The sequence below is a fragment of the Gorilla gorilla genome, chromosome 1, assembly GCF_029281585.2.
Source record: "Gorilla gorilla gorilla isolate KB3781 chromosome 1, NHGRI_mGorGor1-v2.1_pri, whole genome shotgun sequence".
Taxonomy (NCBI): domain Eukaryota; kingdom Metazoa; phylum Chordata; class Mammalia; order Primates; family Hominidae; genus Gorilla; species Gorilla gorilla.
The window spans coordinates 119,917,321-119,934,745 of NC_073224.2; the positions used below are offsets into that span (position 1 = coordinate 119,917,321).

At 37.7% G+C, this 17,425-nt stretch overlaps 1 long non-coding RNA gene across 1 annotated transcript in view; it reads left to right on the forward strand.

Annotated features, from left to right (window-relative positions):
• The first annotated feature begins 681 nt into the window (after positions 1-681).
• The window catches only part of LOC129529471 (uncharacterized), a 28,450-nt gene continuing 11,706 nt past the window's right edge, over positions 682-17,425 (forward strand). The window contains exon 1 of the long non-coding RNA XR_008674999.2: positions 682-708. This is a non-coding gene — a long non-coding RNA (uncharacterized lncRNA). The remainder of the gene's footprint in view (positions 709-17,425) is intronic.

Sequence of the window (17,425 nt, forward strand, 5' to 3'; positions counted from 1 at the left end):
ATCATTAACTCATTTAACCCTCATAGTAACTCTTAGAACAGAGTTTCTCAGGTGGAGTTCCATGGAATCCTAGTGCTGTTGTGGCAGGTTTTATATCTTGATTAAACAAAAATAAGCATCACTTTTAAAATCTGATCATGTAAGCCAATGCTAGCACTCACAGTGATGGATTGTGACAGAGCAGCCCAGTTTTCAGTTTCATTAGAGGTCTTTCAGCCCTACGTGGTAGTGTGCAGTAGGATCAAGTCCATTTGAGTGAATCCATTCTCAGGGTTTGGCACTGTTGATAATTGCTGAGTGCTGTATTGCACTGAGAAAATGAGAGTCTGCTGGCCTCAGCCTCTCCCTCCTGAATGACCTTCTGCAGACTTACCCTTCCCCTCACCGCTGTACCTGAGCAAATGAGCCCTCCTGGGGTGAAAGCAAATCCCTGGGAAATTTTCATTTTAAGAAGGAATTTTTATGTGCTCATTTACCTCCCTGTTGTTATACTATTGTTGTAAGCATTATAAACCCATGAATTTTGTAGGACCCAAGTGAATTGTATTGTGATGTTTTTCTACTCTTTGTATTTTTCTCATTTTAAGTATTTCTTCTTAGTGTTTTACACATGTCTGACCATCCAATATGACCATATTTGAAGATGAGTCATAAGATGAGAGAGGAAAATACTAAGCCTAGAATGCAACATATGTGTATAAGAATCTTGTAAGTATTGGGCCTATTTTGAGCCTGATCATGTCTCGGTAAGAAAATATTTTTTCAAAATCTTGAATAAAATTATATTTTGGGCTATGCTTTTATTAATGTGGCTTTGGCTTATGATTTGGGTAGCTTTACTATTCAATATAGTCAATGATATTTCACCATGCCAACATGAGGATTAAGCCTAATATGCAATATTTAATTAAATTAAATCTACATAGTTTATTTTTTTTTCAAATTATACCAAGCCAGTTATTTAAAGGAAATTTATTTGGGTTTCCATATGAGGTGTTTATTTTTTTAATTTATAAAAGGGAAATAGTAGTTTCACAAAAGGTAAGCTGATCTTAACTACCTTTTTTAAAAAAAAGAAAAGTTGTCCCCAAAGTTATTTTATGGCCAGGCATGGTGGCTCATGCCTGTGATCCCAATACTTTGGGAGGCAGAAGCAGGAGGATCACATGAGCCCAGGAGTTTGAGACTAGCCTGGGTGAAGAATGGCAAGACAGTGTCTCTACAAAAAAATAAAATAAAATAAAATTAAAATTAAAAAAATTAAATATTTAAGGCTATTTTTAGATTTAGATAGGGAGAAAAGAGTACTCTTGCACATTCTTTATACCATACCTCATTAGCATATTATATTGTAGACATTTATGATAAGGTTTCTAAAGCCTATTTAAATAAGATTTTGCTTTTAAGTAGAAAATTTTTAAGTAGGCAAAACTGATATTTTCTCTAGCTACACTACTGACCTACAGAGTTAATATCCTTTGTGGGGAGGCAGAAATCACACAGAAAAAGTAAACTCATATGTCATGCAAAATAAACAGAGCCACAGAAAAAATATATTCTCTACTCAAAAGAAAAACCATTAATAATCATTGGATTGTTTTATCTACAACTCATTGATTATGGTATTACACTGTGAGGTGCAGATAAAGTATGATTTTTCACTGCCTCAACCTCATAGAGGGAGGAAGGACAAGGATAGCTGGCTGGCTGGCTGGATGGATGAACGGACGGTAGAGATGTGGCAAATCTAACATCTCCCTAGCATAATTTTATATAGGTAGTGATGGTCCATAATTTTAACCCTTTTGTTTCTGAATTAATGTGTTAATTAATGGTATAATCCCTGAAAGCATCTATGCTTGTAAAATATTATTGGATAATTAGTCAGAAATTTTGCATCTCCCACACTTTCCTATATCTTTCCTCCCTTCTAATCTATGCTGTTTTGAATTTTTTTAAATTTTTAATTTCTGTGTGTAGTAGGCATATATATTTATGAAGCATATGGGATATTTTGATACAGGCATACAATGTGTAACAATTACATCAGGGTAAATGGGGTATCCATCACCTCAAGCATTTATCCTTTGTGTTGCAAGCAACCCAGTTACACACTTTTTGTTATTTTAAAATGTACAATTAAATTATCAGTTATAGTCATCCTGTGGTGCTTTTGAATACTAGATCTAATTCATTCTTTCTAATTATTTTTTGTACCCATTAACCATCTCCACTTCCACCCCATGCTTCTTTACACCTCCACCCACCACTACCCTTCCTAGACTTTGGTAACCATTGTTCTACACTCGATCTCCAAGAACTCAATTGCTTTAATTTTTGGCTGCAATAAGTAAGTGAGAACACGTGAAGTTTGTCTTTCTGTGTCTGGATTATTTCACTTAACATAATGACCTCTAGGTCCATCCATGTTGCTGCAAATGACAGGAACTCATTCTTTTTTGTGGCTAAATAGTACTCCATTGTGTATAGGTACCACATTTTCTTTATCCATTCATCTGTTGATGGACACTTACGTTGCTTCCAAATCTCGGCTATTGTGAATACTACTACAATAAACATGAGAGTGCAGTTATCTCTTCAATATACTGATTTCCTTTCTTTTGGGTATATACCCAGCAATGGGATTGCTGGGTCATCTGGTATCTCTATTTTTTGTTTTTTGAAGAATATCTAAGCTGTTCTCCATAGTGATTGTACTAATTTAGAGTCCCACAAACAGTGTACAAGGGTTCACTTTTCTCCATATCCTCAGCAGCATTTGTTATTGCCTGTCTTTTGGATAAAAGCCATTTTAAATGGGATGAGAGGGTATCTCATAGTAGTTATGATTTGCATTTCTCTGATGATCAATGATGTTGAGTACTTTTTCATATACCTGTTTACCATTTGTATGTCTTCTTTTGAGAAGTCTATTCAGATATTTTGCCCATTTTTAATTGGAATATTAGACTTTTTCCTACAGAGTTGTTTGAGCTCCCTATATATTCTGGTTATTAAGACTTTGTCAGATGAGTAGTTTGCAAACATTTCCTCCCATTCTGTGGGTGGTCTCTTCACTTTGTTAATTGTTTTTAAAAGCTTTTTTTAAAAAAAGCTTTTTAACTTGATGTGATCCCATTTATTCATTTTTGCTTTGGTTGCCTGTGCTTGTGGGGTATTACTCAAGAAATCATTACCCAGTTTAATGTCCTGTAGAGTTTCCCCAATATTTTCTTTTAGTAATTTCATAGTTTGAGGTCTTATATTCAAATTTATAATCTATTTTGTTTTGATTTTTGTACCTGGTGTGAGATAGGGATCTAGTTTCATTCTTCTACATATGGATATCCAGTTTTCCCAGCACCATTTATTGAAGAGACTGTCCTTTCCCCAATGTGTGTTTTTGGCACCTTTGTCAAAAATGGGTTCATTGTAGATGTATGGGTTTATTTCTGGGTTCTCTGTTCTGTTCCATTGGTCTATGTGTCTGTTTTTATGCCAGTATCATGCTGTTTTGGTTACCATAGCTCTGTAGTCTAATTTGAAGTTAGGTAATGTGATTCTTCCAGTTTTGTTCTTTTTATCCAGAATAGTTTTGGCTATTTGAGGTCTTTTGGGGTTTCATATAAATTTGGGGATTTTTTTTTAATTTCTGTGAAGATTGTCCTTCGTATTTTGATAGGGATTGCCTTGAGTAGTATGGACATTTTAACAATATTGATTATTGAATCTGTAGACTGCTTTGGGTAGTATGGACATTTTAACAATATTGATTCTTCAAATCTATCAACATGGAATATCTTCATTTTTTGTGTTCTCTTCAATTTCTTGTATCAATATTTCATAGTTTTCATAGTACAGATTTTTCACATCTTTTGTTAAGTTAATTTCTAGGTATTTAATTTCATTTGTAGCTGTTGTTAATGTGATTACTTTCATGATTTCTTTTTCAGATTGTTTGCTGTTGGCACATAGAAATGCTACTGATCTTTGTATGTTGATTTTGTAACCACAATTTTGCTGAATGTATAAGTTCTAATAGTTTTTTAGTGGAGTCTTTGGTTTTTTCAATGTAAGATCACAGTGTCTACAAATAAGGATAATTTTACTTCTTCCTTTCCAATTTGGACACCTTTATTTTTTCTTTTGCCTGATTGCTCTAAGTAGGACTTCTAGTACTATGTTGAATAACAGTGGTGAAAGTGTGCATCCTTGTCATGTTCCAGGTCTTAAAGGAAAGGCTTTCTGTTTTCTCCCATTGAGTATGCAACTAGCTGTGGGTCTCTTGTATATGGCTTTTATCGTGTTAAGATTCAATGTTCCTTCTATATTCAGTTTTTTGAGGGTTTTTATCATAAATGGATGTTGAATTTTATCAAATGCTTTTTCAGCATCAATTGAAATGATCATATGATTTTTATCCTTCATTCTATCGATACAATGTGTATCACATTGATCGATTTTTGTATTTTGAAACATCCTTGCATCTGTGGGATAAGTCACAGTTGGTCATGATGAATGATCTTTTTAATGTGCTGTTGAATTCAGTTTACTAGTATTTTGTTGAAGATTTTCATATCAATGTTCATCAATGATACTGGCCTGCGGTGCTCTTTTTTTGATGTGTTTTTGTCTGGTTTTGGTATCACGGTAATACTGGCCTTGGAGAATGAGTTTGGAAGTATTCCCTCATCCTTTATTTTCTGGAATAGTTTGAGTAGGATTGGTATTAGTTCTTCTTTAAATGTTTGACAGAATTCAGCAGTGAAGACATTGGGTCCCAGGCTTTTCTTTGCTGGGAGACTTTTTTTTATTGTGGCTTCTATCTCATTATTAGTTACTGGTCTGTTCAGGTTTTGGATTTCTTCATGATTCAATCTTAGTAGTTTGTATGTGTCTAGGAATTTATCCATTTCTTTGAAGTTTTGCAATTTACTGGCCTATAGTTGCCCATAGTAGCCTCTAGTGATCTTTTGAGTTTCTGTGGTATTGGTTGTAATGTCTCTTTTTTCATCTCTGATTTTATTTAGGTCTTCTCTCTTTTTTTCTTAGTCTAGGTAAAGGTTTGTCAAACTTTTTACATCTTTTCAGAAAACCAACTTTTCATTTTGTTAATCTTTTGTATGGTTTTTCTTTGTTTCAATTTCATTTATTTATGCTCCAATCTTTATTATTTATTTTTTTCTACTAACTTTGAATTTGGTTTGCTCTTGCTTTTCTAGTTCTGATAACAATGCATTATTAGGTTGTTTATTTGAAGTTTTTTTTTAAGTATGTACTTACAGCTATAAAATTCCTTCTGAGTACTGCTTTCACTATATTCCATAGCTTTTGGAAGTTGTGTTTCTATTCTCATTTGTTTCAATAAATCTTCTGTATTCTTGATTCCTCTGCTCTTTCATACTCTGGGCACTGTTCCCACTCAGAGACCCTGATGACACACATGCTCTGTGGGCTGCTCTCTCAACAACTTGAACTCATGGTTCTGGTTCTTCTGTCCTCACTCATTTTCCTTATTCTACTTTTTGTTGCTCTAAATTCTTTCAACTCTTTAATTATCCTCTAAGACCCTGATTTCTTTGTTATCCTACCTCTGCTGCTCTTCGCTCCTGGTTGCTTATTGTCTGGGCTGTCTATCTTCACCATTTCTCAGACCAGGGCCACCCCCCAAACCCAGTAGCACATGCTCTGCTGCCAAGTTCCCAGACATGGCTGTTGGTCAGCATCGTGGAATCTGAAGTTTGGAACGGACCAGAAAAGTCAGCTGGTGTATGTAATGCTAGTCTCTGGCACAACATCCATGCTATGAATAATTTCTCATCAAGTATAGAATTTAAGAGTATCAAGAGTATGGTAGTAATACTTTGGGTTTATAAACTTGTGTATGTTTGGTTTAGGTGTTTTAGGAGACTTGGCCTTTAAAAGTTAAGAGGTCAGTCTGTGATTCCAAACTGAAATGTATAACTAATTGATTTAGACTTGTAATTTTGGGTTGAAATTGTATTGTTTATATAGTTTTCCAATATTTGAGAGACCCTAAGAAGCCACCTTTATTGTTTTAGTTTATTAGATTTATGAAAAGATTTTTCACACAATTACTTTATTTGAAAAGAAACTCAATATATTAAATTCATAACTGCAGTTTAAAATATTTGAAGTGGGGTCTCCCTGCCACCCTATTTTAAAACATATCCCATTCCACCTTCCCTATTTTAATTGACTTTATAGAAATTACCACCTTCTAGGCCAGGCGCAGTGGCTCACACCTGTAATCCCAGCACTTTGGGAGGCCGAGGTGGGCGGATTACCTGAGGTCGGGAGTTCGAGACCAGCCTGACCAACATGGAGAAACCCTGTCTCTACTAAAAATACAAAAAAATTAGCTGGGCATGGCGGCACATGCCTGTAACCCCAGCTACTCGGGAGACTGAGGCAGGAGAATCCCTTGAACCTGGGAGGCAGAGGTTGCAGCGAGCTGAGATTGCACCATTGCACTCCAGCCTGGCCAACAAGAATGAAACTCTGTCTCAAAAAAAAAAAAAAAAAAAAAAAAAGAAAAGAAAAGAAATTACCACCTTCTAACATAGCATATAATTTGATAATTTGTTTGTTTACTTTGCTTATTTTCTGTCTTCTGTCCATTAGTATGTAAGCTTCATACTATGAGTATGTGTATGGGTCAACTGCAGATATTTTGTCTGCTTTGTTCCTGATATTCCCAGTGCCTAGACCAAAGACTGTCAACTGATATTTTTCAATGCATAAATAAATGAATAAGGTTTATAAGTTGAACCTAAACCATAAGCAGGAGCAGGGATTTTTAAATGTGTCATTTTAATAAAGTATTATTTGTTAAAAATAATAAATTTCTGGGAACTCTTTTTATACTGCAGAAATAACCCTCAAGTATATTTCAAAGTTTACATTTGAAATTTTGCAATTTCTCTCAGTTTCCTGGGCCAACAGGCCAGCTCTAATGCAGAACACATGATTGCTCACTAACAATTTTGTCATTCCTCAAAGACTCCCATTATCCTTTCTTTATAGTTAATTTTCAGCATGAATGTCATTCTCTTGGACAAGAAAAGCAGGAACAAAGCAAGATCCAAGGAGCTCCACTGTTTCTCTATTACTCAGTGTTGCACTGTCAGGCCCAAATGGGGGACATATTAGCTTCTTCTTTTCTTGCTTTAATAAGAACCTGTATTTTAAAGACTTTTTTTGTTACAGTTTTTCTTTACAATTCAGTACATTGGCCGGGTGCAGTGAGTGGCTCACGCCTGTAATCCCAGCACTTTGGGAGGCCGAGGCGGGTGGATCACGAGGTCAGGAGATTGAGACCATCCTGGCTAACATGGTGAAACCCCATCTCTACTAAAAATACAAAAAATTAGCCGGGCGTGGTGGTGAGCGCCTGTAGTCCCAGCTACCCGGAACGCTGAGGCAGGAGAATGGCGTGAACCCGGGAGGCGGAGCTTGCAATGAGCCGAGATGGCGCCAGTGCACTCCAGCCTGGGCAACAGAGTGAGACTCCGTCTCAAAAAACAAAACAAAACAAAAAACAATACAGTACATTTGAGGTTTTAACTTTCCTGACACAGGTTCATGTCAACATGTCCTATTTAGCTCAGTTGCACATTGGACTATTCTTTTGAAGTCTAAACTCAAAGAGAGGTGCTTGATACAGCTACACTGGCTTCTACAGATCCTCCCTCTCTTTTTCCACATCTGATGCAGTTCAGTTGCAGTCACAGCATAGACATCAGAAAACCACCAACAGCTGCAAGACCATTAACACTGTAGCAGTCTTGACGGACATTGGTAGCACATATTATTATCAATTGCCACAATAACATTACCTAACAAATAACCCTAAAACTCAGTGGCTTAAAACAATAACCAATTATTACTATTTATACATTTATAAATTGACTGGACAGTTCCAGTCTTGACTGAGTTCATCAGGGCTCAGGTCTGTTTTCAGGTATGGGTCAATTGTAGCTTTCTTGATTTTAGCTATGCTCTCTCACATGTCTGCAGCTCAGCTGGGCCAACTAGACTGACTCAGCTCTGCTCCACATGGTCTCTCATCCTCTAGCAGCTCAGTACTGGCTTGTTCTTATGATGGAAGCAGGGATCTGAAAGAGAGAGAGAGGTATGTGACACCTCCTGAGGCTTAGCCTCAGACCTAACTTCTATGGCATTCTGTTGGCCAGGGAAGGCCACAAAGCCAGCCCAGATTCAAAGGGTGGGGAAGTAGATTTCTACAACTGCAAAGGGACCATTTCTAAAATAAATCTGCAAATAGCATAATTGCTTATTTGAATGTTGACAGCCACAGAAGACACCACCAAAGTCACCCAGAGAAGTAGAAGAGGCTCTAAGATGATTCCACAGTGTACACAAAAGGATTAATTTCCTGAGCATGTGCAGGCAACACCTGAGGAAGTCAGAACTGCTTGAAAGGATTTTGAAGAGAGTTCATTTTCCTGAAAAGCAAGAGGCAACAGAGCCTGATTGTTAATGCTATTTGTTCACCCTAGCTGGTGAACTTAAAAATATGGGTGATATGGGAAGGTTTGTAGCACTCATAAAATCTAGGGCTCAGGTGTTGCACCAAAGTTGTGGAACATGCATAGCTCATTTTGTTCACATTACTGAATATTAGGCCACATCCTGGGATATGATACGTAAGTGCTATGTAAGTGTGGGTTGCTTTTATGCAGCTTCTATGTGATGTGTACCAACATGTTTCACCAAATTAAGTCTATTGTGTCTGTAGTACTACATGGGATGATTTGAAGCAACCTATGCAGGCTGCTCTTGTCTGAGGAGCTTCCTGGTCACCATATTTCTAGTGCAAACTTCCTTCCTTGAGCCCTGAACTTTGTCAGTCCTTAGCCCTGAACCTGTCTGTCCACTCCTGTTCTGATTCATTTTCATCCCCTTGCCTCTGCTCTTTTGTTTGAGGAAGGAAATAAACCCAGAAAGCAATGCATAAGAGGCAAAATTCTAAAAACAATCAAACAAACAAAATTCCAGCTGCTACAGTTTAAAGCTCATTAATCCTTGAGGAGAGTGTAAATCACATATCAGTAACATTTTTAGAGGGGGATTTGGCAATATCTATCAGCATTTAAAATGTGTACACCTTTTGTGTAGCAATTCCACTTTGGGGAATTTATAAATAAACTTGCACAAATGTGCAAGTGTGTGAGTGTGTGTGTGTGTGTCCATAGACATATCATCATACCAACTTATAAAGTGTGTTGATAGCAACATTGTAAGAGCAGGAAGCTAGAAATACATAAATGCCTATCAGTAGGGCCTGCTTAAATACATGAAGACACATTCATATACTAAATTACCACACAGCCATTAAAAAGAGTGAGATAGATCTATGTGTACTGATTCAGAAAGATGTCTAAGACATTGTTAAATTTTAAAAATCAAATTACAGAAGAGTGTAGTATGTTCCTTTTGTGTTTTAAAAAAATTAGGGGTATGTATGTACATATACACTATAATTTTTTCTTTTTTTAATTTCTATTGTAAGTTCAGGGGTACATATTGCAGGTTCATTACCTAGGTCAACTTGTGTCATGGGGGTGAACTATTAAGAGTTATGACCTCTGGGGAAGGAGACTGGAAAGTTGTTGGGGGAGGCATTTTTTACTTATTACTCATTTATACTCATGGAAAATTTTTACCAACTTGCATAATTTATGCTTACAATTTTAAAATACATTTAAATATAAAACGTATAATTAATCCAACAGAGTTATGTAAAGCATCTTCTATGTCCCAAGTAATTTGTATCAGTCTAGGTGCTTAGTTGCTGCTGGTAGAAACCACTTTGTCAGTTTGAACAGCAAGGGATTTACTGTAAGATACTGGATAACTCACAGAACTGTTGGGAGAACTGGAGCATTGAGTTCTAGATCAGACTTCCAGGAACATCTCTTAGAGCCACAGAATTGTGATGAGGAAGTTGTCGCCACCACCATCCCAAACCCCCACACTTCCTCTACCTCTACCCAGGCCCAGCCTTTTAGCACTCATTGTAAACCAAGCCATGCTCAGGTAAATCTGACCTGCAGGACCTAAGTCACACGTCTGTCCTCTATCGGCAAAGGAGGCTAAGAAATATAAGGATTTTTTTAAAAAAATTCTTACTTGAGAAAGTAAAACTCACAATGTGGAAAATACCAAAGTGTGGGGTGTGTTGTTTAAAGATGGGGACAGTTGTAAATGACAGCTATCTACTACACAGTGCTGTAGGTTCCCCCACTGGGATCCTACTCAGTTAAGCATATTTTGTCAAGGAAAAAACGTATTCTAAAGTTGAGCTTGTGTCAGACTGAAGATGATTGCTAGCAGTGATCTGAATTATCCCTTAGTTAATCATTCTCTAATTAAGTGTGGGCAGCTTATCTGGCATAGATAATTAGAATTTTAAAGACCATTAAAATATAAGTAAATTCTGTTTTAGATGGTTTTCTCTCTGAGTACTAGAATAGTAATTACAGCTACCATTTATATTATGCTCATTATGTTATTAGGCACCGTGCCAAGATCTTTAAACATAAAAAAGTGTGATGGTTAATTTTATGTGTCAACTTGACTGGGCTAGGAAGTGCCAAGATAGCTGGTAAAACATTATTTCTGAAAGTGTCTGTGAGGGCATTTCCAGAAGAGATTAACATTTGAATCAGTAGACTGAGTCAAGGAGATTTCCTTCACCAATATGGGAAGGTATCATCCAATCCGATGATGGCAAAAGTAGAACAAAAAGGCAGAGGAAGAGTGAACTTTCTCTTTCTTCTTTAACCGGGACATCTATCTCCTGCCTTCAGACGTCAGAGCTCTTAGTTCTCCAGCTGAGACTTACAGCTCCCCTAGTTCTCAGGCCTTTGAATTCAAACTGAATTACACTACCAGCTTTTCTTATTCACCAGCTTGCAGACAGCATATTCTCATCTCTATCTATCTATCTATCTATCTATCTATCTATCTATCTATCTATCTATCTATCTACCTATCTATCTATCTATCTATCATCTATCTATCTATCTATCTATTATCTAGATATCCTGTTGGTTCTGTTTCTCTGGAGAATGCTGATTCACACAAAAGGAAAAAGAATCATTTAAAAAAATATTACAACAGCCACCAACCCAACACTTACTATATCAATCAGGGCTCAATAAAAGAAACAATATAAGCTGAAGGTATGTAGTAACAGACTTATGGCAAGGAATTGGCTTATGCAATTGTGGGGTTGGCTAGACAAATCTGAAATCCACAGGGCAGGCTATCAGGAGAGCACCCTGGAACTCTTGGGCATGGGCTGAAAGGGCCATTCCACACATGGAATTTCTTCTTTAGGGAAGCTTCAGCTCTGCTCTTTCAGCCTTTAAAGTAATTTAGTCAGGCCCACCCAAATTATCTATAGGATAATCTCTCTTACAAAGTCAACTGATTACGGACTTTAGTCACATCTATGAAATATATTCACAGCAATACCTGTCTTAGTGTTTGGATAACTGGGGATTGCAGCCAAGCTAAACTGACACATAAAACTGACCATTACACCTACGTACTACCAACCATCCAGAAAAAGGTAGGGGACATTTTATTTTAGACAGACTGTTAATAGACTTCTTCAGTTATGTAAATAGGCCATTTGGCACTAAACTAGAATGAGAGTCATTGAGAGAAGAAAGCTTTCCATTCATTCAATTCATTCAACAAGTACAGTAGTTTTTTCCTATAGGAGGAGATATGTTCCAAGAACCCCAGTGAGTGCCCGAAACCACAGGTAGTACCAAACCTGACTGTCATCAACTGAAACACATTTCTGTTCATGTCTTGCACTCACAAATGTAATGCCTTTTCCATCTTAACTAAGCACTTGTCACACACTGTGGCTGCAATTTTTGCAGTTTGAAGTGCAACAACAAAACTAGTACAAATTTCTTTTTCCTTCTTCACAATTTCACAGACAGAAGATTGATTCTTACCATAGATCTTGGCAACCTCAGTGTAGGATTTTCTTTTTTTTTTTTCCTTATTAAGCAAAGAACTGTCTCCTTTTTACTTAAAGGAAACACTTTGTGGCTTCTCTTTAGCATATCCAAATTGTTACCATCATTATTCTTGTATTTTGGGGCCATTACTAAGTAAAATAAGAGTTAATTGAACACAACCACTGTGCTACTACAACAAGCCATCTGATAATGAAGCCAGCTACTAAGTGACTAATGGACAGGCAGCATAGGCAGTGTGGAGAAGCTGGACAAAGGGAAGACTCACATCCAGGGCAGGACGGGACAAGATGGTGCAAGGACAGAGCAGGATGGTGCAAGACTTTGTAACGCCTAAGGTTTTTGCCTAGCCACGCCAAAAAACTGGTGTGGCGGCTGACTGTGGCAAGTGATAGAGACACGGATGGAGAGAGAGAAAAAGCTGTAGGCTTTATTGAGCAGAGTGAAAGTACAAAGTTTCCACAGCGTGGAAGGGGTCCCAAACGGGTAGCCAGAGTTACATTATACGATTGCCTTTTAAACTCTTTAAGGTGGGAAATATGTGCAGCGGGAAGATGTTACCAGAGCAAGAAACAAAGGCAGTAAATTATTTTGTGACATGTCCTAGATTTTGAGGAAAACCGGAATTGCAATTTAGGTTTTATCTACTTTATGACCTTGCAGTGGCATGGCAAAGGAGACAGGATCTTACAGGACTTTACAAAGTATGTTTACAAGGAATTGGAATTGGAAGTATAGACAAGGTCCGCTGGTCACAGAAAAATGGGCAGTTAACATTCCTTTTACTTTAGTTTCGGGGGAGAGGGAAGGGAGAGAGGACACAGGGAAACCTACAGCAAAATTTTTGCTGTTTACAGCTTTCTTGGGGAAGAAAACACATGCACAAATCCCTTTGTTAGGAATATTTTAAGCATATATCTTCAGTATTATTCATCCAGGACTGAACTAAGTCCTGATGCAGGAAATGAGTGAGTTTCACAGCTTTCTGAGTCCCTACTTGACCCAGGAAGCCCAGCTGGCCCCTCCTCTCAATTTGATCACACTACTAACAATAGTGTGCAACTTAAAACTTATAAATTATTTATTTCTGGAATTTTTTATTTAATATTTTCAGACCTCGGCTCACCATGGGTAACTGCAACTGTGGAATGCAGTGCCTTACTGTGTGCCATTGTTCTTGGTGTTTGGGATACATCAGGAAATAAAATAGACAAAGATTCCTGCCTCCATGAAATTTATATTCTTTGTATAATAAACTGGTGGCAATTTTGAGTTTGTTTTTATTTTAATTATTTTTCTTTTGAGACAGGGTTTCACTCTGATTTGCTGAGGCTGGAGTGCAGTGGCCCAAACTCAGCTCACTGCAGCTTTCACCTCCCTGGCTCAAATGATCTTCCCACCTTAGCCTCCTGAGTAGCTGGGATTACAGGCACACTCCAACACACCCAGCTAATTTTTTGTATTTTTTTGTAGAGATGGGGTTTTGCCATGTGGCCCAGGATGGTCTTGAACTCCTGAGCTGAAGTGGTCCACCCGACTTGGCTTCCCAAAGTGCTGGGATTACAGACATAAGCCACCATAACCCCCCAGGGGCAATTTTGAGTTTTCCATTGGCTGTTGGAGGAGATTGAAGTTTAGAGGCCCAGGATCCAAGAAAAAAGCTAAGAAAGACAGATATGGGGGAAAGATGGATTCCAACATAGTGACAATTTAGGATTAAGAAAATGATGACCAGTGAGAAATCCCTTTGTGTTACTCACAGATGGCTATTAAGAATAATGAAACCCAGTAGTCCAATTTCCTGCTCTATTGTATTATCGTCTGTTATCCTCAAAGCATCTGCTGAAGTGAGTGACACACCCAGCTTTGAGTTAATGAAGTGTGGTAGTGCCTATGAAGGCAGCAAACTGGTGCAGACAAGGACAGCAGTCACAGGACGTAAGGGGTTTGCAGGTGGTGAAGGAAGGGGATGGGAAGGGGGTGTCAGGTATTCAGCAAGGGTATTGTATTAGTCAGGATTCTCCAGAGACAGAACCAGTAGGAGAGGAGATATGTTACACACACACACAAACACACACACACACACGAAGTCATGTAACAATAAGGATACATTATGAGAAATGCATCATTAGGCAATTTCGTTATTGTGTGAACATGACAGAATATACTTACACAACCCTAGATGGAATTGCCTTCTATACATCTAGGCCGTATGATTTAGCCTACTGCTCCTAACTTATAAACCTGTACAGCATGTTATTATACTGACTACTCTAGGCAATTGTAACACAATGGTAACTATTTGTGTATCTAAACATAGAAAAAGGTACAGTGAAAATATGATGGTATTGTAATCTTAGAGGACACCATCATATATACAGTCTGTCACTGAATGAAGCATCATTATGGGTGCATGACTGTGTGTGTATATGTATATATACATATCTATATACATACACATATATGAGTTAGGAGATTTATTTCAAGGAATTGGCTTACATAATTGTGGAGGCTGGTAAGTCCAAAATCTGTAGGGCAGGTCAGCAGATCGGGAAACCCTCCATCAGGAGCTGATGCTACAGTCTTAGGCAGATTTACTTCTCCCTACAGGAAACCTGTTTTGTTCTTAAGGCCTTAATGCCTTCCAAGTGGTTGGATCAGGCCTACCCACATTATCTAGGCAATTGCCTTTATTCAAATTCAATGGATTGTAGATGTGAACCACATCCACAAAATGCCTTCATAGCAACACTTAGATTTATGTTTAATAGACTAACTGGTTACTATAATCTGGCCAGGCTGACACATAAACCTAAACATCACAGGCAGGAAATTCAGAGTGATGCCCAGAAGAATCTAAGCCCCACAGGAGTCCTCTGAATATTGAGAACAGAACCAGATGTTTGTGAGATAGAACTTGAGACTATTTGTCTGTTAGTGTGTTAAAAAAAATAAAAAGATCAACACTTGGAAATAGGCAACAGGATGACCGCATTTCCTGTGAGTACCCTTCTGGAGCACCATCTAGTAGGTCCACCCAAGGATTAGCTCATTCTCTGGAGGCGTGCACACTTGTTTCACACACTGTTTACTACTGATTAAGAGATTCTACAACCCTGTCAGGGGGAAGGTAATATGTTGAAAATGATTCTTATCTGTCTGCAATGCAAATATTTTCTGTCTCATAATAATGAAAACAATTTCCACCCATAGGAAATATAATTCCCAAAAGTTACAGTCTTATTGACCTGTGGATTATTGGCCAGTGTTGTTACTTAATTTAGCAATCTTATTCTAGTATTATTTCTTTCTGACTATAAATATTTGTCTCTCTACTAGGCTCCTTTGTACCAGTTTTACAATTCTGATGCTTCCATCATTAATGAGTTTAAAAGGTCTCTGACACGTGTACATTCTATGTATGAGAGGTCTGCTTTTAGCTTTTGAAAATTGTGCTTTGACAAAAAGAAAGGGTAAAGGACCCCAGAAGGCTGAATAACTTTGGAGTATTTGGATGGTACTTACCTTATCCTGATTTTCATAAAACACAGCAGCTTAATATGATTATTACCATTTTAATAGGTAAAGGAATAGAGACTCTCTAAAGTTAAAAATTTGCCCAGAACTATATAAATAATATGTGGTGGAGCTAGGAGCTGCTGGGGCTCAGAACACACATCAAAATATGACTATAAGAGATCAGAGTATACAACCTCAAAAAATATTTCTTTTGTATATTTTGAGCAGGTTATTTTGAGAAACTGCCGACACAGTGGTAGCTCTGAAAAGCTGCCCTTTTGTAAATGTCAGAGGCGTTTGAACCAGAGCAACTCCATCTTGACTAGTTGCTAGGTAAAATGAGGCTGAGACCTGCTGGGCTGCATTCCCAGGAGGCGAAGCATTGTAAGTTATAGGATGATAGGAGGTCAGCACCAGATACAAGTCACAAAGACCTTGCTGATAAAATAGGTTGTGGTAAAGAAGACAGCCAAAACCCACCAAATCAGGATGACAAGGAAAGTGACCTCTGGTCGTCCTCCCTGCTCATTGTATGTTAACTGTAATGCATTAGCATGTTAAAAGACACTTCCACAGTGCTGTGATGGCAATGTCAGGAAGTTAACCTATATGGTCTAAAAAGGGGAGGAACTCTCAGTTCTGGGAATTGCTCAGCTTTTTCCCAGAAAACTCATAAATAATCCTCCCCTTGTTTAGTATATAATCAAGAAATAACTATAAGTATTATCAGCCAAGAAGCTCAAGCTGCTGTTCTGCCTATGGAGTAGCCATTCTTTTATTCCTTTACATTCTTAGTGAAGTTGCTTTCACTTTACTCTGTGGACTTGCCCCGAGTTCTTTCTTGAGCAAGGTCCAAGAATCCTCCCTTGGGGGTCCAGATCGGGAAATCTTTGTTGTAACATTATAGCTGAAACATGAATCGAAGACGTTCTAGAAGTCTAAATCTTTATGCTATGCATGAATCTCTTCTATAAGACTCTTAATAGTAGTTACTCTCTTCAGTCTGACAGGACCTTCTTAATCATGTTGTCAGGGCCAAACAAAAACTTCCACTTCACCCTCTGAAGGTCTGCCAAAAAATCAACAGAAATAAGGCAGATTAATTGGAGAAAAGACATACAAATTTATTAATGTGCACGCAGGGGAGAGTCACAGAATAATTGCCCAATATCCCAATGAGGCTCAAATACTTATATAGCCTTATTTCAGAGTGAAGGGGGAAGATGGGGAATAAAGATAATTCTGTTTAAAGGCAATAAACGATTACTAGGGAGAATGAATGGGTCTAGCAACAGAGATTAACTTGTAAATGTTTCTCTTTGGAAATTGAGCCTGAGAGAGGGACATTATCTTGTGAATGCACCTGTTCAGGCGTGATTACCTTCTTGGTCTTCTTTTCTGTGACAGATAATGAAAAAACCTGAAGAGGAAGGAAAAACAATGTTCTCTTCGGTGGGTCCCTTCAGTTTTTTTGTAGATAGGGGAAAAATCTCCTCCAGAATCTGTTGATTTCTAAAGGCCTTTCATTTAAAACACTCATTACACCAGGGGGTCATATTTTAGAATGAAGTTTTCTGTGCTTCTTCAATGTTCTTACAGTTTATTTCCTTTCCTGGCTCAGCCTTAGTATTCTCACCATTCTTGAAAATGTCACACACTTCAGATCGTCAGCCTCCTAGACACTAGACCTTGATCATTTTGTGAATATCACTCTTCAGGTATGACATCCTGAATTGCATATGATAACAATCTAGGTTGGGCTGATAAATGAAATCTAGAGAACTATCAATCACCTTTCTTATTACAGAAAATGTTCTTTCTTTATTTGGCCTATGATTGAATTAAGTTTCTTGATAGTT